At 39.8% G+C, this 25516-nt stretch overlaps 1 pseudogene; it reads right to left on the bottom strand.

Annotated features, from left to right (window-relative positions):
• Nucleotides 1-4698: 4698 nt before the first annotated feature.
• LOC147956960 (F-box protein At5g49610-like) lies at nucleotides 4699-7411 on the bottom strand (annotated as a pseudogene).
• Nucleotides 7412-25516: the final 18105 nt, after the last annotated feature.

The following is a 25516-nucleotide window of genomic DNA, read 5'->3' as shown; positions in this document are numbered from 1 at the left end:
CTACTATTTGTTACTAGTACGCACGTACCTTGACAGGAGAGGAGCACCTTCAGAAACAGAAACTTGGACTGAAAACTCTGAAATAGTCGGATCTGCTTCTTCTATGCTGCAACTGCACCTGAAATTATTGCAGAAATGGAGATAATACAAGAGTATGCAGTTCCTCCTCTCTAACATTCTAGTGCCTGCAAAGCTGCATATCAACAACATTGAAGTTATCTCTGTCGGTAAAACTTGTGCATTTTATTAATTCACCTGCTTCGTGCTATTTGTACAGGAGACCCCAATCAGAAACTCTGGTGCTATTTATCTCTGCCTGCTTGAACTATGTTTGTCAGCCTTCTTGAATGGAAAACCGGAGATATTCAATTCTAATTAACCACTTTTATTGATTTATTTATTTACGGAGCATAGAATTCCATATTTATTTCTTAATTTTAGTCCATATTTGAACCTGACTCCAGCCGTGAGATGACAGCAGTGACAAGAAAAGAAGAACAGATCACAGTGAAGTGCAAGCAGAGAGATGGTACCTTTTTCCCTTTGTTGCGGTTAAAACATTGTACTCCGTCCGTTTTTAAATATAAGCCTTTTGAGAGATTTCAATATATGGACTACATACGGATGTATATAGACGTGTTTTGGAGTGTAGATTCACTCATTTTGCTACGTATGTAGTCCGCATTGGAATCTCTAAAAAGACCTATATTTAGGAACGGAGGGAGCACACTCATGGAATTTATTGGATTGCCTTGATTTATCTATTCTAACATGTCAATTCGTAATCTCTGATGCTCTTAGATGTCTCGTTCATTTCTCTGATTCTTCCGAAGGACTCGGAAAATTCTCCAGTAGTTTATCTGAGATAAACATAACTCTTATTCCATCACAACAGGGAAGTGCATCCAGATCTTTCTTCTTAATACAAACGATGGTAATCATCGGGCAGCTAGATCAGAATGGCCGAATGGGAAAGCCACAATATTCAAGCACATATCTCAACATGAAAACAAAACATCACAACTGCTCGAAAAAATCGTCAATCTGAGAGAGTTTGCCAATTTCTTCTGACAATAGGTAATATATCTACTTGAATTCATTCAGTTGATACCTAGACAACATTGTAAGAAAGGTGCAGAAATAATCGATTGTAACTAAAGTTGCATTTTTACTAACTTTCACAAGTTGTGTCAAAACAAGGTCAGAAAATTATAAGCTAATAGGGCTGACAACTTAAGGTGTAAATGCGTGGACAGTAGTTCGGTCGGTTGCTGAACAAGCAGAAATAAGGTTGCATTCATTCTATTTTGTGAAATAAGATTGCAAACAAGGCTGTTATGCATTGAAGAGAATGAAGCTTCACACTACATATGTTTTAGACAAAAGGCAGGGTGGACCAACTTTGGAGTTCAGTTTACAAACAAGAGCACCCTTGTAGTGCTTTGGAGAAAACATTTGCTATCAACCAAAACAAAAGAACTGCCAGAGCGAACAGCCAATGGCAAATCGTGGCTATGTTTGTTGCCTGTAGAAGTACTCCAGTACAATCACTTCTGAATTTGAATTGAGCCTCTTGTAGGCCTGAAAAACCACGCACCACCGGGTTTTTTTCATTATAAGCATCATCAAATTAATGCGACTATAACAATAGACTCCCCCCCTTCCCCCCCCCTCTCCCCCCCCCCCCCCGCACGCGTCGTCCGCTCTCGGGCGACCCGGGGGCGAAACCCTAGGCGCCGCCAGTCCCCCGCCTCCCCTTCTCCTCCTTCCCCGCCGCCGCCGGCAGCCGTCGTCGGGCTTGCCCGCGCGGCGGTAGGCGGCGGCGGGGGCTTCCCCGCGCACCCGCCTCGACCTCTGGAGAGCCGGGCCCCCACCCCGCATCGGGCGCCGCCGTCCGCTTTTCCCTGGTGGCCGCCGAGGCCGGCCCTCTGCGGCGGCTGCCGCCGGCGTTGTCGCCCCGCGCCTGTCGCTGGGGATGGCTCCGCCCATCAGATCCGGCCGCCTTGGCCCTGGGATCGGAGCCATACTCCGATCTGGCGGCTGGTGGGCCGGGGTTCGCCGGATCCGCCCGGATCTGGCCGGCGTGGCCTTGCCTCGTCCTGCCCGGCTTGGATGTTCGCGGTGTGGTGCTCCCTGGTGGCGGTGGTGTGGGTCGTTCTCCATGTTTCGACAGGATGTGTGCGGTGGGTGGATGCCGGGGCGGCGGCCTCGGGCGGTGTGGACGGCGTTGCCTCTTCGGCGGGCGATGGTCGTGGGTGCTGGTGGTCCGCGACTTCGGCCGTGCGGGCGGCGAGGTCTCGGTGGACGTCTACTACAGTGGGTTGGGGTGCCCCGTCACCCGCGCATGCCTGCTTCGATGAAGTCCAACGCTTTCTCCGGCTGCGTGCGCTCCCCTGGCCAGGTCTTTGGCTGGGTGGATGGGATGGGGGCGGAACCGGGGGAAACCCTTGGCCGTCGGCGGAGGCCACAACAATGGCGGCGCCTTTGCTGGGCGTCGGTCCCCTTCTTGGAGGCCTTGTCGAGTTCCTCTCCCGTCTTTCACCGTGATCTTCCTTTGGGCGAAAGCTCTAGTTCCCCTTGCGGGCGACGGCGTCGTACCCTCGTCGCGCTCCTTCTTGAAGGCGTCGCCTGGGGTTCCCGGAAGCATGGTGGGCGCTTTGCGGTGCGTGCAAGGTGTTTGGCGGCGGCAGTGTGTGCAGCGTTTCACCTATTCTCCGCCGGTCTTCGTCCTATGGTAGCGCTCTTTCTACTTGGAGATGGACTAGCGTAGATGGTGGTCATCGTTTGGCGTCTTGATGGCGTCGATGGCGGAGGATCCTGCCAAGGTTGGCACCTCAATCTGCTCTAAAGATGGGCCAGTGGAAGATGGCGGCGACGACACATGTGAGTGCGTCAGACCGGATTGTGCCCCGGACCCGGTATGTGGCTCGGTCGGGCCCCCCGGCTTTAGATGTTAGGCTTAGGTGAGAGGTCTGGGTATTTGGCCCAGCTTGCACCCCCTTCATCATATGAATAGGAGTAGCGGTAGATGTTGCCAAGATGGCGGATTCAGGCATATTGTTGTACTACTTTGTAAGGTTCTCGAAAATAATCAATAAAATGGTTGTATGCATCTCCCAGATGCAGAGGCCGGGGGTCATCCTTCTTTTCTAAAAAAAAACCATGGGATCAGGTACGTGACATTAGTCCTTAACTTGTAAAAGTTATTAAAGTTGGTCCTCTTGCACATATGACTCTAGCCAGGAGAGATGGTATGCATGGGTGATGGATATTACTCCAATCAGTGATATCAAATAATTTATACATGCATGATGTACAAATATTGGCATACACGAGTCACGACCATGAATTGCACAACTGAATAAGTCCATGCTAAAAGTAAAACATTTGACATACAATGAACAGGAGTACTACAGATTCAAGATTCCTTATTAGTACACAGTAGCAAACTGAATCAATCTAATCCATCGGCTAATGATTTCTTGCCACTGTTATCCATTAGTACTACTATCTTACATCCATTGTTTGGCAGAATAATTAGAGGACACCAAGATAGGAAGCTAGCAAATACTGCTATTTGTTACTAGGATGGACGTACCTTAACAAAAGAGAAGAAGAAACAGAAATTTGGATTGAAACCTCTGAAATAGTCCAATCTGCATCTGCTACACTGCTACAGCGCCCTTCAAATTATTGCCCAGCTGAGTATGCGGTTTCGAAGCTGCAAGCACGTTTCTGGAATTTGGGGTACGCACCCCAGCAATTTCTCTCCTCTAAGGAATGAACGACCCCTTGTCTTCATACTTTCTGCAGGGCCCTATGCTTGAGGCTGCTTTTTTGTTACTTTACCAAATCATGAAGCACTGGCAACATGGTGATTTGTTCCGCTTTTCCTAAAGATAATTTTCACAACCTTGCAGGTTTCCGTGGTAGTTTGTGCAAGGTTTGATGCAAACCACCAAAAGGCACATCGACACTGAATTTACCAAGGCTTCCATATATGGTAGTATGGTCACTTCATTTCTAGCACAGTAAATGCCCTGTCCTGGCACCGGCTACTATTTTCATATGTGAAACACAAGCTTATATGATACGTAACTTTGGTTTATCACCTACACACCCAGCAGGAAAACTTTCCATCAAAGCTTGCAATGTTATTTTATTTCATTTTATCGACATCAATGCAATTTCCCTCAGCTTAATAGATCCCAAGCTCTTGAATTCATTAGCTACAGCAAACATAAATAAAAAGAATTTGCTCAAGGCAGCTTACCAGAATACTGAACGAAAAAGGTCAACTAGACATCGCAGCATTAACAAGTCTGATTGAACCTTTTAGTACACTACCAGGTTGACAATCCGCACAAGGATTTAGGATAATCATAATAACTGAGTGTTATGGAAAAGGATGGCTACAGTATATTTTAGCCCCATGGAACTAATACATGTCCAGAGCAACAGCCAGTGCTAGGCAAATAAGAACAAGAGTAACAATGTTCTTCTAAATGACATTATGCTTAATCCATAGGTTTACAAGGCACTTGCTCTGAACTGAAATTCATGAAAGCAGGGGTGTAAGCAGAAGCAAATTAAGTGGCATGATTCTAGCAGATTCCAAAGTACACGGACAAATACTTCTGCCAACAGAAGAGCCGATTTTTGGAGGAAGCACAAGGGTGGTTTGAAGGTAAAAAAAAACTACTGCCCATCTCCATCTGCTAGTAACTCCGAGAACAGAGGAACATAAGGTAGAAATCGTTGTCTGTTGCCTCTCTCAGGATGAAGGATACGGGCAACATTTTGATGCCATATATCATACCCTTCCAAGGTATCACCTCCACATAAGGTGAAAACAGGAAAATGGTGTCGCAATCTGGATGAAGCTCAACCACCTTGTAGAACCTCCCAGTCATGCTCACAAGCTTATTGATGTTGGCAGTATGCTTCAGGACCAATTGTTTACAATCACAATCCTTGAGGCACCAGAGTTCTATCTCAGAAACATGGATGTTATTGCTATCATCGACGGAAGATATAGCATAGTGTAAGCACCCCTGTGACGATCCAATCGTACCAAATCTTTGGCCGTACGGCACACTGATGGTCTTCCACACTTCTCCCTCCATGTCCACCCCAGCAACACATAGTCATTGCTGATGTCAGCAAGCTTGCCCATCAGGTATAGCATACTGCCAACAAAGACGCACCTACTCCTCGAGAACATACTTTTGGGGCACAACGCAACTTTTTGAGCCATCCCACTATCCCTATGACTCCAAGCTCTTGTCCGCGAGGAGTAAATGTTCACTCCTGTGATGTAAGTTTCCTGAAAGGTCTGCTCAAAGTGAAGAGCGTGGAAATGGGATGATACAGCCGGATTGAAAGCCAGGCCCGTGGTATAGCTATGTCTGTTCGCCGGCGACTTTGGGGGCAGTGGGGGCAACTCCATCCACCTCCTAGTGATGGGATTGCACACAACAAAACAGAAATCATCCTCTTTCAAAGCGGCCACCTTGTTTTTCTTGTATCGACGGCAGAGGAGGAGGCCATTGCAGGTGACCTCCTGGATGATGCCCTCGTCCTTGTTATGGTGCAGGTAAGAGAGAGAAGGGTCGAACGGGGTTGCGCCCTCGCCCGAGACGCTGGCAAAGTGGAGGCCACACTCGCTGTAGTTGTAGGTGGTGTAGAGGAAGCCGGCGAGGGTCTGGGGCAGCTTCTTGTGGTTGGCAGGGTCGGCAATGAGGTCACGCCAGAGCACAGAGATACACTTGAAGCGATGGACGGATCTGGCGGGGAGACGGCAAAGGATCTCCAGGATGAGGTTGTCGGTGATCAGGGTGGACACGGTCCAGGCCGGTCCGGTCCCGGTCCGAGCCGTCGTTTGGACCGGCCGCCGGCGGTCCGGTCCGGACCGGACCGAGCAGTGCAGCGGTCCTGATTTCAGGGACCGGACCGGAAGACGTGAAGCTCGGTGCGGACCGGCGGTTCTCACTGTCCCGGCGATGGACAGTCACTGCCATGTGGGCCCAGGATGTCGAAGAGGTGGTCGAAGAAGCAGCATGGTGGTTGGAGCCGGAGAAGATGCACCTGATGTGCGGCGGCGCAACCGCGCAAGGGAGAGGCGCGGGGGAGAGAGGGACCGGCGTGGCCGCGTAGGGGAGTGGGGGAGCGGCGGCGCGGCGGCGTGACGCGTGAGGGAGAGAGGGGCGGCGCAGCCGCACAGGGGAGAGAGAGGCTGGAGGGAGAGGGGGGTTGCTTTGGCGAGGTGGAAGACGTGCGCGAGAGCTAGCGGCGAGAGGGAGACGATGTGCCGTGGGAAGTGGTGTTAGCCACGAACCTGCGCATGTTTATTACTTAGCAGTTTTCTTTGTGGCATGCAAGCAATATATCAGGTGCCTGAGGCCACGATTATGCGTTTACAGCGTCGCCGTGATGAGTGGATCAAACTGGACGTGGAGTTAATTCTGGGATGGCACCGTGATTCTCGGATCGAGCATGTTTCTTTTGTTAGTCACGATTAAAAGGAAACAACCGTCTGGAGTCCATACAAAACAAATGGAAATATTTAGATTGAAAACTATAAGGTCATGTACAACAATGGTTGATAAGATAGTCTTATCTTAAGTCTTGCATGTAATTTAGAGATGACAAAAAATAAATATCTACAATGAGTCGTCTCTTAGTCTTATCTTTAATAACTAATCATTCCTAAAAATATGGTGAGACATATTATGCTAATAAATCATCTTTTGTCTTTTCTTAAATAAGAGAATACAAGCCTTTTCTTATGAGTTTTCTCTCGTCCACCTCATCATTTATCCTACGTGGCATTCATAAAATAGCACCATTGTGCATGCCCTAAGGAAACAAGAGCGTGAATCACGGAAGGATGTTATTAGATTGATGAAAACAATGGAATCCTGTGGGCAGTTATTCCCATAGGTGTAGCAACAAATAATCGTGAGATGGCGCCGTGATTATGTGATAACCTTGTTTCTCTCGTTTTTTTTTGAGGGACCATTTCTCTCGTTCTTTCTGTTTACTCTCGACTGAATAAAAGGAAAAAAAAGGCACCAGCAGATCGCGTGGAGGAGGCCAATGACCGCGTGAGCATGATCTGTGCGGGTGCTGCCTCGTCCGCATGGGCGTCTTCTTCGGTCCGACCGAGCGGACCGGGCTTTAACCGGACCGTACCGAAGATTTCGCGGTCATATTTCACAGACTGGACCGGCTGTATTCTTGAGCGAGCCAGGACCGAGCTGGGCGGGACCGAGCGGGCTGAAAAGCCCGCTCATGTCGTCCACCCTGAGTCGGTGAGCATGCTTGCCGCCTCCGCCGTCGCGCCCGGATGGCTGCCCATCCTCGGCTTGGTGTTCCTCCCGACGGTCACCTCCTTCTCTCCCTCCTCCATGGGACCGAGCGGAAGCGGGAGGGGACGGGGTTAGGTCAGGTCGGATCGATCTGCAAACGGGAGAGAGGAAATCGTCGATGTGGCTGAGGAAAATCAGAAGGTACAGTTTCTGTTTGACATGCTTCATTCGAGGGGTTTTGGCTCTAAATGGATTTCTTGGATTAAAAGCACTCTTGTTAATAGCACTTTCAGTGTGAGGATTAATGATACAACAGGGCCCTACTTTGTAGGGGGGAAAGGCCTCAAACAAGGGATCCACATTCTCCCCTGTTGTTTAACTTAGTTGCTGACGTTTTTACCAAAATGCTCAAGAAAGCTGCTTCTCAAAATCTAATTTCTGGGCTCCTGCCTCATGTGATTCCTGGAGGTGTGGTTAGTCTGCAATATGCAGATGCCACCATACTCTTCTTGGAAAAATCTGTCCATAAAGCAAGAAATTTTAAATGGCTTCTGTCATGCTTTGAAAATCTGTCTGGTATGAAAATCAACTTCCATAAAAGTGATCTCATGACCATTAACATGGATGAGACAAGTGCTAAGGAATTTGCTCAAATATTTTGTTGTAAAAATGGTTCTTTTCCTATTAAGTACTTGGAAGTTCCTCTGCACTATGACAATTTGAAGAGAGAAGATATTCAACCTATCATTGATAGAATAATTAAAGGGATTTCTGGTTGGCTAGGGAGATACCTCACTTATAAAGGAAAGATTATCCTGTTGTGTGCTTGTGTAATCAGTATCCCTGCTTACTTAATGTCTGTGATCAAGTTTCCTAAGTTGGCAATTAATGCAATTAATTCCCAAATGGCCCATTTCTTCTGGGGCAATTTGGGAGATCAACACAAATACCACCTAGCTAAATGGGGTCTTATTACTAGAAGGAAATAATATGGAGGCTTAGGGGTCCCAAATATTAAAGAATATAATATCGCCTTATTAGCTTCTTGGGGGAAGAGATTTTTTAATAACTCTGACTTAGATTGGTCTAAGCTTCTGCTTTACAAATACCATGTTAATTCTCCTAATCTCCTTTGGGCTAAAAGTGAAGGCGGCTCTACCTTCTGGAAGAGCATTACTTGGGCTTTGGCAGCTGCCAAAACCTTTTATACCTGGAAACTGGGTAATGGGAAACTCATTAGTTTTTGGCATGATGTCTGGCTTGGGGATTGTTCCCTTAAGGTGCAGTTCTGGGACTTATTTTGCATTTGTAACCAAACTGACAATACTGTTGCCCAGGTTTGGGATGGAAATGAGCTGAAACTAACATTCAGGAGGTGTGTCGACCATATTGGTATGAAACGCTGGGACCAGCTTGTCCATATGATCAAACAACACCCTCCATTGGATGAAACAGACACCCCAATTTGGGGGTTAGAACCAAATGGGGTTTTTTCAGTTAAGTCTTTCTATAAACAAATCAATTTTGGAGGGGTGGTCTCGGGCATTAGTCCTAAGATGTGGAAAATTTTATGCCCACGGAATATTCACATATTTTTATGGCTATGTGTTCACAACAAGATACTTACTAGAGATAACCTGGCGAAGAGAAGGAAAGTGGAAGATCCTTCATGCTTGTTTTGTACAGAATTTGAAACTGTTCAACACTTGCTGTTTGATTGTGTGGTGGCCCAACAAATGTGGGATATTGTTGCAGAAATGTTTAATATTGATAGATTATCCTGTTTTACAGAAGTTATGTCCTTCTGGCATAGACATAAAGAAAAAGCTGTTTTGAATATGGTAACAACTGCTGCCTTGTAGAGCTTGTGGAGACTAAGGAATGAATTTTGCTTTCAGGGGCGCAAGTGGAAAAATGTGAGATGCATTCTTGCAAAACTAAGCTGCTTTTTACATCAATGGATGGTCCTCTGCGATGATGGACAGACGAAACTTCTACAGCGATGCATACTGCTGCTGGACAAACGTCGTGGGGAACTCCTCCGGATCGCGTGGAGATGAGGCTAGAGGAGGCCAACTAAAGATCAGGGCGATGGAGATGGTGGAGCTGAATTTGATTTGATTTCCATTTTCCTTCCACTAGTAGAAAAAGGGTCAAACATGAAGCACATTAGTGCCGGTTTGAATTTCAGCCGGCACTAATGTGTACATTAGTGCCGGTTCGTGGCGGCGATGAATAGCACTGGTTCATGGCGAACCTTTAGTACCGGTTCGTGCCACGAACCGGTACTAAAGAGGCTGTGTCAGCTTGCGGTCAGGCTATGGCCCCACCATCACCATTTAGTGTCGGTTCGTACCACGAACCGGTACTAATGAGGTTATGGCAAGCTGTTTTTAGTCCCACCTCGCTCCCCTAACAAGCCTTTTACCACCTTAAATATGTTATTTCTCAAACTATCACAAGCACTTGGTCTTCATTGAACTCTATGTGTAGAATTTTTGGCCGTAATATGAGTCTTCATCGGTTTAAAAATTGTTGATGACTCATATTGACAATTCAGATTGTACACACAAAGATCACTGATGATCAAATTATTTTTTTGATGTTATAAGATCATATTGACAATTTAGACTATAAACAAATATAAGATCATGATCTAAATGCTCTTATATTTTTTGCGTTCAGTATGCACCATTCAAAGCGACGCCATCAACTTTCAACCATTTCCGCCTTCATTTGCTATTTTTCATGCATTCAATGATTTGTTTTGAGAACTAAATGACCTGGAAATTGAAAAGCACTACAAATGAACTCTGAAAAAGTTGAAACTTGGCATGGTATCATCATTTCACCCACATAGATTGTTCAAAAAAGTAGAGAGGGTTACAGCAAAAACTGGATGCACTTCGTTTACAAACTGGACAATCTCTTTCGAAGTATTCAGGTTTCTGACGAAATTAAACTCATCTGTTACAAAGGCATTTCATTTTTTTAAAATTATTACAACTCCAGACATTTTGTGCATTCAGTATGCACCATTCAAAGCGACGCCATCAACTTTCAACCATTTCTGCCTTCATTTGATATTTTTCATGCATTCAATGGTTTGTTTTGAGAACTAAATGACCTGGAAATTGAAAAGCACTACAAATGAACTCTGAAAAAGTTGAAACTTGGCATGGTATCATCATTTCACCCACATAGATTGTTCAAAAAAGTAGAGAGGGTTACGGCAAAAACTGGATGCACTTCGTTTACAAACTGGACAATCTCTTTCGAAGTATTCAGGTTTCTGACGAAATTAAACTCATCTGTTACAAAGGCATTTCATTTTTTTAAACTTATTACAACTGCAGACTTTTTGTGCATTCGGTATGCACCATTCAAAGCGACGCCATCAACTTTCAACCATTTCTGCCTTCATTTGCTATTTTTCATGCATTCAATGATTTGTTTTGAGAACTAAATGACCTGGAAATTGAAAAGCACTACAAATGAACTCTGAAAAAGTTGAAACTTGGCATGGTATCATCATTTCACCCACATAGATTGTTCAAAAAAGTAGAGAGGGTTACGGCAAAAACTGGATGCACTTCGTTTACAAACTGGACAATCTCTTTCGAAGTATTCAGGTTTCTGACGAAATTAAACTCATCTGTTACAAATGCATTTCATTTTTTTAAACTTATTACAACTCCAGACTTTTTGTGCATTCAGTATGCACCATTCAAAGCGACGCCATCAACTTTCAACCATTTCTGCCTTCATTTGCTATTTTTCATGCATTCAATGATTTGTTTTGAGAACTAAATGACCTGGAAATTGAAAAGCACTACAAATGAACTCTAAAAAAGTTGAAACTTGGCATGGTATCATCATTTCACCCACATAGATTGTTCAAAAATGTAGAGAGGGTTACGGCAAAAACTGGAGGCACTTCGTTTACAAACTGGACAATCTCTTTCGAAGTATTCAGGTTTCTGACGAAATTAACCTCATCTGTTACAAAGGCATTTCATTTTTTTAAACTTATTACAACTCCAGACATTTTGTGCATTCAGTATGCACCATTCAAAGCGACGCCATCAACTTTCAACCATTTCTGCCTTCATTTGATTTTTTTGATGCATTCAATGATTTGTTTTGAGAACTAAATGACCTGGAAACTGAAAAGCACTACAAATGAACTCTGAAAAAGTTGAAACTTGGCATGGTAACATCATTTGACCCACATAGATTGTTCAAAAAAGTAGAGAGGGTTACGGCAAAAACTGGATGCACTTCGTTTACAAACTGGCCAATCTCTTTCGAAGTATTCAGGTTTCTGACGAGATTAAACTCATCTGTTACAAAGGCATTTCACTTTTTTAAACTTATTACAACTCCCAACTTTTTGTGCATTCGGTATGCACCATTCAAAGCGACGCCATCAACTTTCAACCATTTCTGCCTTCATTTGCTATTTTTCATGCATTCAATGATTTGTTTTGAGAACTAAATGACCTGGAAATTGAAAAGCACTACAAATGAACTCTGAAAAAGTTGAAACTTGGCATGGTATCATCATTTCACCCACATAGATTGTTCAAAAAAGTAGAGAGGGTTACGGCAAAAACTGGATGCACTTCGTTTACAAACTGGACAATCTCTTTCGAAGTATTCAGGTTTTTGACGAAATTAAACTCATCTGTTACAAATGCATTTCATTTTTTTAAACTTATTACAACTCCAGACTTTTTGTGCATTCAATATACACCATTCAAAGCGACGCCATCAACTTTCAACCATTTCTGCCTTCATTTGCTATTTTTCATGCATTCAATGATTTGTTTTGAGAACTAAATGACCTGGAAATTGAAAAGCACTACAAATGAACTCTAAAAAAGTTGAAACTTGGCATGGTATCATCATTTCACCCACATAGATTGTTCAAAAAAGTAGAGAGGGTCACGGAAAAAACTGGATGCACTTCGTTTACAAAATGGACAATCTCTTTCGAAGTATTCAGGTTTCTGACGAAATTAAACTCATCTGTTACAAAGGCATTTCATTTTTTTAAACTTATTACAACTCCAGACATTTTGTGCATTCAGTATGCACCATTCAAAGCGGCGCCATCAACTTTCAACCATTTCTGCCTTCATTTGATATTTTTGATGCATTCAATGATTTGTTTTGAGAACTAAATGACCTGGAAATTGAAAAGCACTACAAATGAACTCTGAAAAAGTTGAAACTTGGCATGGTATCATCATTTCACCCACATAGATTGTTCAAAAAAGTAGAGAGGGTTACGGCAAAAACTGGATGCACTTCGTTTACAAACTGGACAATCTCTTTCGAAGTATTCAGGTTTCTGACGAAATTAAACTCATCTGTTACAAAGGCATTTCATTTTTTTAAACTTTTTACAACTCCAGACTTTTTGTGCATTCAGTATGCACCATTCAAAGCGACGCCATCAACTTTCAACCATTTCTGCCTTCATTTGCTATTTTCCATGCATTCAATGATTTGTTTTGAGAACTAAATGACCTGGAAATTGAAAAGCACTACAAATGAACTCTGAAAAAGTTGAAACTTGGCATGGTATCATCATTTCACCCACATAGATTGTTCAAAAAAGTAGAGAGGGTTACGGCAAAAACTGGACGTACTTCGTTTACAAACTGGACAATCTCTTTCGAAGTATTCAGGTTTCTGACAAAATTAAACTCATCTGTTACAAATGCATTTCATTTTTTTAAACTTATTACAACTCCAGACTTTTTGTGCATCCAGTATGCACCATTCAAAGCGACGCCATCAACTTCCAGCCATTTCTGCCTTCATTTGCTATTTTTCATGCATTCAATGATTTTTTTTGAGAACTAAATGACCTGGAAATTGAAAAGCACTACAAATGAACTCTGAAAAAGTTGAAACTTGGCATGGTATCATCATTTCACCCACATAGATTGTTCAAAAAAGTAGAGAGGGTTACGGCAAAAACTGGATGCACTTCGTTTACAAACTGGACAATCTCTTTCGAAGTATTCAGGTTTCTGACGAAATTAAACTCATCTGTTACAAAGGCATTTCATTTTTTTAAACTTATTACAACTCCAGACATTTTGTGCATTCAGTATGCACCATTCAAAGCGACGCCATCAACTTTCAACCATTTCTGCCTTCATTTGATATTTTTCATGCATTCAATGATTTGTTTTGAGAACTAAATGACCTGGAAATTGAAAAGCACTACAAATGAACTCTGAAAAAGTTGAAACTTGGCATGGTATCATCATTTCACCCACATAGGTTGTTCAAAAAAGTAGAGAGGGTTACGGCAAAAACTGGATGCACTTCGTTTACAAACTGGACAATCTCTTTCGAAGTATTCAGGTTTCTGACGAAATTAAACTCATCTGTTACAAAGGCATTTCATTTTTTTAAACTTATTACAACTGCAGACTTTTTGTGCATTCAGTATGCACCATTCAAAGCGACGCCATCAACTTTCAACCATTTCTGCCTTCATTTGATATTTCTCATGCATTCAATGATTTGTTTTGAGAACTAAATGACCTGGAAATTGAAAAGCACTACAAATGAACTCTGAAAAAGTTGAAACTTGGCATGGTATCATCATTTCACCCACATAGATTGTTCAAAAAAGTAGAGAGGGTTACGGCAAAAACTGGATGCACTTCGTTTACAAACTGGACAATCTCTTTCGAAGTATTCAGGTTTCTGACGAAATTAAACTCATCTGTTACAAAGGCATTTCATTTTTTTAAACTTATTACAACTCCAGACATTTTGTGCATTCAGTATGCACCATTCAAAGCGACGCCATCAACTTTCAACCATTTCTGCCTTCATTTGATATTTTTCATGCATTCAATGGTTTGTTTTGAGAACTAAATGACCTGGAAATTGAAAAGCACTACAAATGAACTCTGAAAAAGTTGAAACTTGGCATGGTATCATCATTTCACCCACATAGATTGTTCAAAAAAGTAGAGAGGGTTACGGCAAAAACTGGATGCACTTCGTTTACAAACTGGACAATCTCTTTCGAAGTATTCAGGTTTCTAACGAAATTAAACTCATCTGTTACAAAGGCATTTCATTTTTTTAAACTTATTACAACTGCAGACTTTTTGTGCATTCGGTATGCACCATTCAAAGAGACGCCATCAACTTTCAACCATTTCTGCCTTCATTTGCTATTTTTCATGCATTCAATGATTTGTTTTGAGAACTAAATGACCTGGAAATTGAAAAGCACTACAAATGAACTCTGAAAAAGTTGAAACTTGGCATGGTATCATCATTTCACCCACATAGATTGTTCAAAAATGTAGAGAGGGTTACGGCAAAAACTGGATGCACTTCGTTTACAAACTGGACAATCTCTTTCGAAGTATTCAGGTTTCTGACGAAATTAAACTCATCTGTTACAAAGGCATTTTATTTTTTTAAACTTATTACAACTCCAGACATTTTGTGCATTCAGTATGCACCATTCAAAGCGACGCCATCAACTTTCAACCATTTCTACCTTCATTTCATTTTTTTGATGCATTCAATGATTTGTTTTGAGAACTAAATGACCTGGAAACTGAAAAGCACTACAAATGAACTCTGAAAAAGTTGAAACTTGGCATGGTAACATCATTTGACCCACATAGATTGTTCAAAAAAGTAGAGAGGGTTACGGCAAAAACTGGATGCACTTCGTTTACAAACTGGCCAATCTCTTTCGAAGTATTCAGGTTTCTGACGAGATTAAACTCATCTGTTACAGAGGCATTTCACTTTTTTAAACTTATTACAACTCCCGACTTTTTGTGCATTCGGTATGCACCATTCAAAGCGACGCCATCAACTTTCAACCATTTCTGCCTTCATTTTCTATTTTTCATGCATTCAATGATTTGTTTTGAGAACTAAATGACCTGGAAATTGAAAAGCACTACAAATGAACTCTGAAAAAGTTGAAACTTGGCATGGTATCATCATTTCACCCACATAGATTGTTCAAAAAAGTAGAGAGGGTTACGGCAAAAACTGGATGCACTTCGTTTACAAACTGGACAATCTCTTTCGAAGTATTCAGGTTTTTGACGAAATTAAACTCATCTGTTACAAATGCATTTCATTTTTTTAAACTTATTACAACTCCAGACTTTTTGTGCATTCAATATACACCATTCAAAGCGACGCCATCAACTTTCAACCATTTCTGCCTTCATTTGCTATTTTTCATGCATTCAATGATTTGTTTTGAGAACTAAATGACCTGGAAATTGAAAAGCACTACAAATGAACTCTGAAAAAGTTGAAACTTGGCATGGTATCATCATTTCACCCACATAGATTGTTCAAAAAAGTAGAGAGGGTTACGGCAAAAACTGGATGCACTTCGTTTACAAACTGGACAATCTCTTTCGAAGTATTCAGGTTTCTGACGAAATTAAACTCATCTGTTACAAATGCATTTCATTTTTTTAAACTTATTACAACTCCAGACTTTTTGTGCATTCAGTATGCACCATTCAAAGCGACGCCATCAACTTTCAACCATTTCTGCCTTCATTTGCTATTTTTAATGCATTCAATGATTTGTTTTGAGAACGAAATGACCTGGAAATTGAAAAGCACTACAAATGAACTCTGAAAAAGTTGAAACTTGGCATGGTATCATCATTTCACCCACATAGATTGTTCAAAAAAGTAGAGAGGGTTACGGCAAAAACTGGATGCACTTCGTTTACAAACTGGACAATCTCTTTCGAAGTATTCAGGTTTCTGACGAAATTAAACTCATCTGTTACAAAGGCATTTCATTTTTTTAAACTTATTACAACTGCAGACTTTTTGTGCATTCAGTATGCACCATTCAAAGCGACGCCATCAACTTTCAACCATTTCTGCCTTCATTTGCTATTTTTCATGCATTCAATGATTTGTTTTGAGAACTAAATGACCTGGAAATTGAAAAGCACTACAAATGAACTCTGAAAAAGTTGAAACTTGGCATGGTATCATCATTTCACCCACATAGATTGTTCAAAAATGTAGAGAGGGTTACGGCAAAAACTGGATGCACTTCGTTTACAAACTGGACAATCTCTTTCGAAGTATTCAGGTTTCTGACGAAATTAACCTCATCTGTTACAAAGGCATTTCATTTTTTTAAACTTATTACAACTCCAGACATTTTGTGCATTCAGTATGCACCATTCAAAGCGACGCCATCAACTTTCAACCATTTCTGCCTTCATTTGATTTTTTTGATGCATTCAATGATTTGTTTTGAGAACTAAATGACCTGGAAACTGAAAAGCACTACAAATGAACTCTGAAAAAGTTGAAACTTGGCATGGTAACATCATTTGACCCACATAGATTGTTCAAAAAAGTAGAGAGGGTTACGGCAAAAACTGGATGCACTTCGTTTACAAACTGGCCAATCTCTTTCGAAGTATTCAGGTTTCTGACGAGATTAAACTCATCTGTTACAAAGGCATTTCACTTTTTTAAACTTATTACAACTCCCGACTTTTTGTGCATTCGGTATGCACCATTCAAAGCGACGCCATCAACTTTCAACCATTTCTGCCTTCATTTGCTATTTTTAATGCATTCAATGATTTGTTTTGAGAACGAAATGACCTGGAAATTGAAAAGCACTACAAATGAACTCTGAAAAAGTTGAAACTTGGCATGGTATCATCATTTCACCCACATAGATTGTTCAAAAAAGTAGAGAGGGTTACGGCAAAAACTGGATGCACTTCGTTTACAAACTGGACAATCTCTTTCGAAGTATTCAGGTTTCTGACGAAATTAAACTCATCTGTTACAAAGGCATTTCATTTTTTTAAACTTATTACAACTGCAGACTTTTTGTGCATTCAGTATGCACCATTCAAAGCGACGCCATCAACTTTCAACCATTTCTGCCTTCATTTGCTATTTTTCATGCATTCAATGATTTGTTTTGAGAACTAAATGACCTGGAAATTGAAAAGCACTACAAATGAACTCTGAAAAAGTTGAAACTTGGCATGGTATCATCATTTCACCCACATAGATTGTTCAAAAATGTAGAGAGGGTTACGGCAAAAACTGGATGCACTTCGTTTACAAACTGGACAATCTCTTTCGAAGTATTCAGGTTTCTGACGAAATTAACCTCATCTGTTACAAAGGCATTTCATTTTTTTAAACTTATTACAACTCCAGACATTTTGTGCATTCAGTATGCACCATTCAAAGCGACGCCATCAACTTTCAACCATTTCTGCCTTCATTTGATTTTTTTGATGCATTCAATGATTTGTTTTGAGAACTAAATGACCTGGAAACTGAAAAGCACTACAAATGAACTCTGAAAAAGTTGAAACTTGGCATGGTAACATCATTTGACCCACATAGATTGTTCAAAAAAGTAGAGAGGGTTACGGCAAAAACTGGATGCACTTCGTTTACAAACTGGCCAATCTCTTTCGAAGTATTCAGGTTTCTGACGAGATTAAACTCATCTGTTACAAAGGCATTTCACTTTTTTAAACTTATTACAACTCCCGACTTTTTGTGCATTCGGTATGCACCATTCAAAGCGACGCCATCAACTTTCAACCATTTCTGCCTTCATTTGCTATTTTTCATGCATTCAATGATTTGTTTTGAGAACTAAATGACCTGGAAATTGAAAAGCACTACAAATGAACTCTGAAAAAGTTGAAACTTGGCATGGTATCATCATTTCACCCACATAGATTGTTCAAAAAAGTAGAGAGGGTTACGGCAAAAACTGGATGCACTTCGTTTACAAACTGGACAATCTCTTTCGAAGTATTCAGGTTTTTGACGAAATTAAACTCATCTGTTACAAATGCATTTCATTTTTTTAAACTTATTACAACTCCAGACTTTTTGTGCATTCAATATACACCATTCAAAGCGACGCCATCAACTTTCAACCATTTCTGCCTTCATTTGCTATTTTTCATGCATTCAATGATTTGTTTTGAGAACTAAATGACCTGGAAATTGAAAAGCACTACAAATGAACTCTAAAAAAGTTGAAACTTGGCATGGTATCATCATTTCACCCACATAGATTGTTCAAAAAAGTAGAGAGGGTCACGGCAAAAACTGGATGCACTTCGTTTACAAAATGGACAATCTCTTTCGAAGTATTCAGGTTTCTGACGAAATTAAACTCATCTGTTACAAAGGCATTTCATTTTTTTAAACTTATTACAACTCCAGACATTTTGTGCATTCAGTATGCACCATTCAAAGCGGCGCCATCAACTTTCAACCATTTCTGCCTTCATTTGATATTTTTGATGCATTCAATGATTTGTTTTGAGAACTAAATGACCTGGAAATTGAAAAGCACTACAAATGAACTCTGAAAAAGTTGAAACTTGGCATGGTATCATCATTTCACCCACATAGATTGTTCAAAAAAGTAGAGAGGGTTACGGCAAAAACTGGATGCACTTCGTTTACAAACTGGACAATCTCTTTCGAAGTATTCAGGTTTCTGACGAAATTAAACTCATCTGTTACAAAGGCATTTCATTTTTTTAAACTTTTTACAACTCCAGACTTTTTGTGCATTCAGTATGCACCATTCAAAGCGACGCCATCAACTTTCAACCATTTCTGCCTTCATTTGCTATTTTCCATGCATTCAATGATTTGTTTTGAGAACTAAATGACCTGGAAATTGAAAAGCACTACAAATGAACTCTGAAAAAGTTGAAACTTGGCATGGTATCATCATTTCACCCACATAGATTGTTCAAAAAAGTAGAGAGGGTTACGGCAAAAACTGGACGTACTTCGTTTACAAACTGGACAATCTCTTTCGAAGTATTCAGGTTTCTGACAAAATTAAACTCATCTGTTACAAATGCATTTCATTTTTTTAAACTTATTACAACTCCAGACTTTTTGTGCATCCAGTATGCACCATTCAAAGCGACGCCATCAACTTTCAGCCATTTCTGCCTTCATTTGCTATTTTTCATGCATTCAATGATTTTTTTTGAGAACTAAATGACCTGGAAATTGAAAAGCACTACAAATGAACTCTGAAAAAGTTGAAACTTGGCATGGTATCATCATTTCACCCACATAGATTGTTCAAAAAAGTAGAGAGGGTTACGGCAAAAACTGGATGCACTTCGTTTACAAACTGGACAATCTCTTTCGAAGTATTCAGGTTTCTGACGAAATTAAACTCATCTGTTACAAAGGCATTTCATTTTTTTAAACTTATTACAACTCCAGACATTTTGTGCATTCAGTATGCACCATTCAAAGCGACGCCATCAACTTTCAACCATTTCTGCCTTCATTTGATATTTTTCATGCATTCAATGATTTGTTTTGAGAACTAAATGACCTGGAAATTGAAAAGCACTACAAATGAACTCTGAAAAAGTTGAAACTTGGCATGGTATCATCATTTCACCCACATAGGTTGTTCAAAAAAGTAGAGAGGGTTACGGCAAAAACTGGATGCACTTCGTTTACAAACTGGACAATCTCTTTCGAAGTATTCAGGTTTCTGACGAAATTAAACTCATCTGTTACAAAGGCATTTCATTTTTTTAAACTTATTAGAACTGCAGACTTTTTGTGCATTCAGTATGCACCATTCAAAGCGACGCCATCAACTTTCAACCATTTCTGCCTTCATTTGATATTTCTCATGCATTCAATGATTTGTTTTGAGAACTAAATGACCTGGAAATTGAAAAGCACTACAAATGAACTCTGAAAAAGTTGAAACTTGGCATGGTATCATCATTTCACCCACATAGATTGTTCAAAAAAGTAGAGAGGGTTACGGCAAAAACTGGATGCACTTCGTTTACAAACTGGACAATCTCTTTCGAAGTATTCAGGTTTCTGACGAAATTAAACTCATCTGTTACAAAGGCATTTCATTTTTTTAAACTTATTACAACTCCAGACATTTTGTGCATTCAGTATGCACCATTCAAAGCGACGCCATCAACTTTCAACCATTTCTGCCTTCATTTGATATTTTTCATGCATTCAATGGTTTGTTTTGAGAACTAAATGACCTGGAAATTGAAAAGCACTACAAATGAACTCTGAAAAAGTTGAAACTTGGCATGGTATCATCATTTCACCCACATAGATTGTTCAAAAAAGTAGAGAGGGTTACGGCAAAAACTGGATGCACTTCGTTAACAAACTGGACAATCTCTTTCGAAGTATTCAGGTTTCTAACGAAATTAAACTCATCTGTTACAAAGGCATTTCATTTTTTTAAACTTATTACAACTGCAGACTTTTTGTGCATTCGGTATGCACCATTCAAAGAGACGCCATCAACTTTCAACCATTTCTGCCTTCATTTGCTATTTTTCATGCATTCAATGATTTGTTTTGAGAACTAAATGACCTGGAAATTGAAAAGCAGTACAAATGAACTCTGAAAAAGTTGAAACTTGGCATGGTATCATCATTTCACCCACATAGATTGTTCAAAAATGTAGAGAGGGTTACGGCAAAAACTGGATGCACTTCGTTTACAAACTGGACAATCTCTTTCGAAGTATTCAGGTTTCTGACGAAATTAAACTCATCTGTTACAAAGGCATTTCATTTTTTTAAACTTATTACAACTCCAGACATTTTGTGCATTCAGTATGCACCATTCAAAGCGACGCCATCAACTTTCAACCATTTCTACCTTCATTTCATTTTTTTGATGCATTCAATGATTTGTTTTGAGAACTAAATGACCTGGAAACTGAAAAGCACTACAAATGAACTCTGAAAAAGTTGAAACTTGGCATGGTAACATCATTTGACCCACATAGATTGTTCAAAAAAGTAGAGAGGGTTACGGCAAAATCTGGATGCACTTCGTTTACAAACTGGCCAATCTCTTTCGAAGTATTCAGGTTTCTGACGAGATTAAACTCATCTGTTACAGAGGCATTTCACTTTTTTAAACTTATTACAACTCCCGACTTTTTGTGCATTCGGTATGCACCATTCAAAGCGACGCCATCAACTTTCAACCATTTCTGCCTTCATTTGCTATTTTTCATGCATTCAATGATTTGTTTTGAGAACTAAATGACCTGGAAATTGAAAAGCACTACAAATGAACTCTGAAAAAGTTGAAACTTGGCATGGTATCATCATTTCACCCACATAGATTGTTCAAAAAAGTAGAGAGGGTTACGGCAAAAACTGGATGCACTTCGTTTACAAACTGGACAATCTCTTTCGAAGTATTCAGGTTTCTGACGAATTTAAACTCATCTGTTACAAAGGCATTTCATTTTTTTAAACTTATTACAACTCCAGACTTTTTGTGCATTCAATATACACCATTCAAAGCGACGCCATCAACTTTCAACCATTTCGGCCTTCATTTGCTATTTTTCATGCATTCAATGATTTGTTTTGAGAACTAAATGACCTGGAAATTGAAAAGCACTACAAATGAACTCTAAAAAAGTTGAAACTTGGCATGGTATCATCATTTCACCCACATAGATTGTTCAAAAAAGTAGAGAGGGTCACGGCAAAAACTGGATGCACTTCGTTTACAAAATGGACAATCTCTTTCGAAGTATTCAGGTTTCTGACGAAATTAAACTCATCTGTTACAAAGGCATTTCATTTTTTTAAACTTATTACAACTCCAGACATTTTGTGCATTCAGTATGCACCATTCAAAGCGACGCCATCAACTTTCAACCATTTCTGCCTTCATTTGCTATTTTTGATGCATTCAATGATTTGTTTTGAGAACTAAATGACCTGGAAATTGAAAAGCACTACAAATGAACTCTGAAAAAGTTGAAACTTGGCATGGTATCATCATTTCACCCACATAGATTGTTCAAAAAATTAGAGAGGGTTACGGCAAAAACTGGATGCACTTCGTTTACAAACTGGACAATCTCTTTCGAAGTATTCAGGTTTCTGACGAAATTAAACTCATCTGTTACAAAGGCATTTCATTTTTTTAAACGTATTACAACTCCAGACATTTTGTGCATTCCGTATGCACCATTCAAAGCGACGCCATCAAATTTCAACCATTTCTGCCTTCATTTGATATTTTTCATGCATTCAATGATTTGTTTTGAGAACTAAATGACCTGGAAATTGAAAAGCACTACAAATGAACTCTGAAAAAGTTGAAACTTGGCATGGTATCATCATTTCACCCACATAGGTTGTTCAAAAAAGTAGAGAGGGTTACGGCAAAAACTGGATGCACTTCGTTTACAAACTGGACAATCTCTTTCGAAGTATTCAGGTTTCTGACGAAATTAAACTCATCTGCTACAAAGGCATTTCATTTTTTTAAACTTATTACAACTGCAGACTTTTTGTGCATTCGGTATGCACCATTCAAAGCGACGCCATCAACTTTCAACCATTCCTGCCTTCATTTGCTATTTTTCATGCATTCAATGATTTTTTTTGAGAACTAAATGACCTGGAAATTGAAAAGCACTACAAATGAACTCTGAAAAAGTTGAAACTTGGCATGGTAACATCATTTGACCCACATAGATTGTTCAAAAAAGTAGAGAGGGTTACGGCAAAAACTGGATGCACTTCGTTTACAAACTGGCCAATCTCTTCCGAAGTATTCAGGTTTCTGACGAGATTAAACTCATCTGTTACAAAGGCATTTCACTTTTTTAAACTTATTACAACTCCCGAATTTTTGTGCATTCGGTATGCACCATTCAAAGCGACGCCATCAACTTTCAACCATTTCTGCCTTCATTTGCTATTTTTCATGCATTTAATGATTTGTTTTGAGAACTAAATGACCTGGAAATTGAAAAGCACTACAAATGAACTCTGAAAAAGTTGAAACTTGGCATGGTAACATCATTTCACCCACATAGATTGTTCAAAAAAGTAGAGAGGGTTACGGCAAAAACTGGATGCACTTCGTTTACAAACTGGACAATATCTTTCGAAGTATTCAGGTTTCTGACGAAATTAAACTCATCTGTTACAAATGCATTTCATTTTTTTAAACTTATTACAACTCCAGACTTTTTGTGCATTCAATATGCACCATTCAAAGCGACGCTATCAACTTTCAACCATTTCCGCCTTCATTTGCTATTTTTCATGCATTCAATGATTTGTTTTGAGAACTAAATGACCTGGAAATTGAAAAGCACTACAAATGAACTCTGAAAAAGTTGAAACTTGGCATGGTATCATCATTTCACCCACATAGATTGTTCAAAAAAGTAGAGAGGGTTACGGCAAAAACTGGATGCACTTCGTTTACAAACTGGACAATCTCTTTCGAAGTATTCAGGTTTCTGACGAAATTAAACTCATCTGTTACAAAGGCATTTCATTTTTTTAAACTTATTACAACTCCAGACATTTTGTGCATTCAGTATGCACCATTCAAAGCGACGCCATCAACTTTCAACCATTTCTGCCTTCATTTGATATTTTTGATGCATTCAATGATTTGTTTTGAGAACTAAATGACCTGGAAATTGAAAAGCACTACAAATGAACTCTGAAAAAGTTGAAACTTGGCATGGTATCATCATTTCACCAACATAGATTGTTCAAAAAAGTAGAGAGGGTTACGGCAAAAACTGGATGCACTTCGTTTACAAACTGGACAATCTCTTTCGAAGTATTCAGGTTTCTGACGAAATTAAACTCATCTGTTACAAAGGCATTTCATTTTTTTAAACTTATTACAACTCCAGACATTTTGTGCATTCAGTATGCACCATTCAAAGCGACGCCATCAACTTTCAACCATTTCTGCCTTCATTTGATATTTTTGATGCATTCAATGATTTGTTTTGAGAACTAAATGACCTGGAAATTGAAAAGCACTACAAATGAACTCTGAAAAAGTTGAAACTTGGCATGGTATCATCATTTCACCAACATAGATTGTTCAAAAAAGTAGAGAGGGTTACGGCAAAAACTGGATGCACTTCGTTTACAAACTGGACAATCTCTTTCGAAGTATTCAGGTTTCGGACGAAATTAAACTCATCTGTTACAAAGGCATTTCATTTTTTTAAACTTTTTACAACTCCAGACATTTTGTGCATTCAGTATGCACCATTCAAAGCGACGCCATCAACTTTCAACCATTTCTACCTTCATTTGATATTTTTCATGCATTCAATGGTTTGTTTTGAGAACTAAATGACCTGGAAATTGAAAAGCACTACAAATGAACTCTGAAAAAGTTGAAACTTGGCATGGTATCATCATTTCACCCACATAGATTGTTCAAAAAAGTAGAGAGGGTTACGGCAAAAACTGGATGCACTTCGTTTACAAACTGGACAATCTCTTTCGAAGTATTCAGGTTTCTGACGAAATTAAACTCATCTGTTACAAAGGCATTTCATTTTTTTAAACTTATTACAACTCCAGACATTTTGTGCATTCAGTATGCACCATTCAAAGCGACGCCATCAACTTTCAACCATTTCTGCCTTCATTTGATATTTTTGATGCATTCAATGATTTGTTTTGAGAACTAAATGACCTGGAAATTGAAAAGCACTACAAATGAACTCTGAAAAAGTTGAAACTTGGCATGGTATCATCATTTCACCAACATAGATTGTTCAAAAAAGTAGAGAGGGTTACGGCAAAAACTGGATGCACTTCGTTTACAAACTGGACAATCTCTTTCGAAGTATTCAGGTTTCGGACGAAATTAAACTCATCTGTTACAAAGGCATTTCATTTTTTTAAACTTTTTACAACTCCAGACTTTTTGTGCATTCAATATGCACCATTCAAAGCGACGCCATCAACTTTCAACCATTTCTGCCTTCATTTGCTATTTTCCATTCATTCAATGATTTGTTTTGAGAACTAAATGACCTGGAAATTGAAAAGCACTACAAATGAACTCTGAAAAAGTTGAAACTTGGCATGGTATCATCATTTCACCCACATAGATTGTTCAAAAAAGTAGAGAGGGTTACGGCAAAAACTGGACGTACTTCGTTTACAAACTGGACAATCTCTTTCGAAGTATTCAGGTTTCTGACGAAATTAAACTCATCTGTTACAAATGCATTTCATTTTTTAAACTTATTACAACTCCAGACTTTTTGTGCATTCAGTATGCACCATTCAAAGCGACGCCATCAACTTTCAACCATTTT

The sequence above is a fragment of the Triticum urartu genome, chromosome 7A (assembly GCF_056163025.1).
Source record: "Triticum urartu cultivar PI428250 chromosome 7A, HENAU_Tu73, whole genome shotgun sequence".
Classification (NCBI taxonomy): Eukaryota; Viridiplantae; Streptophyta; class Magnoliopsida; order Poales; family Poaceae; genus Triticum; species Triticum urartu.
Note: the sequence above shows the minus strand (reverse complement) of the source record. Positions and strands in the feature narration are given on the sequence as shown.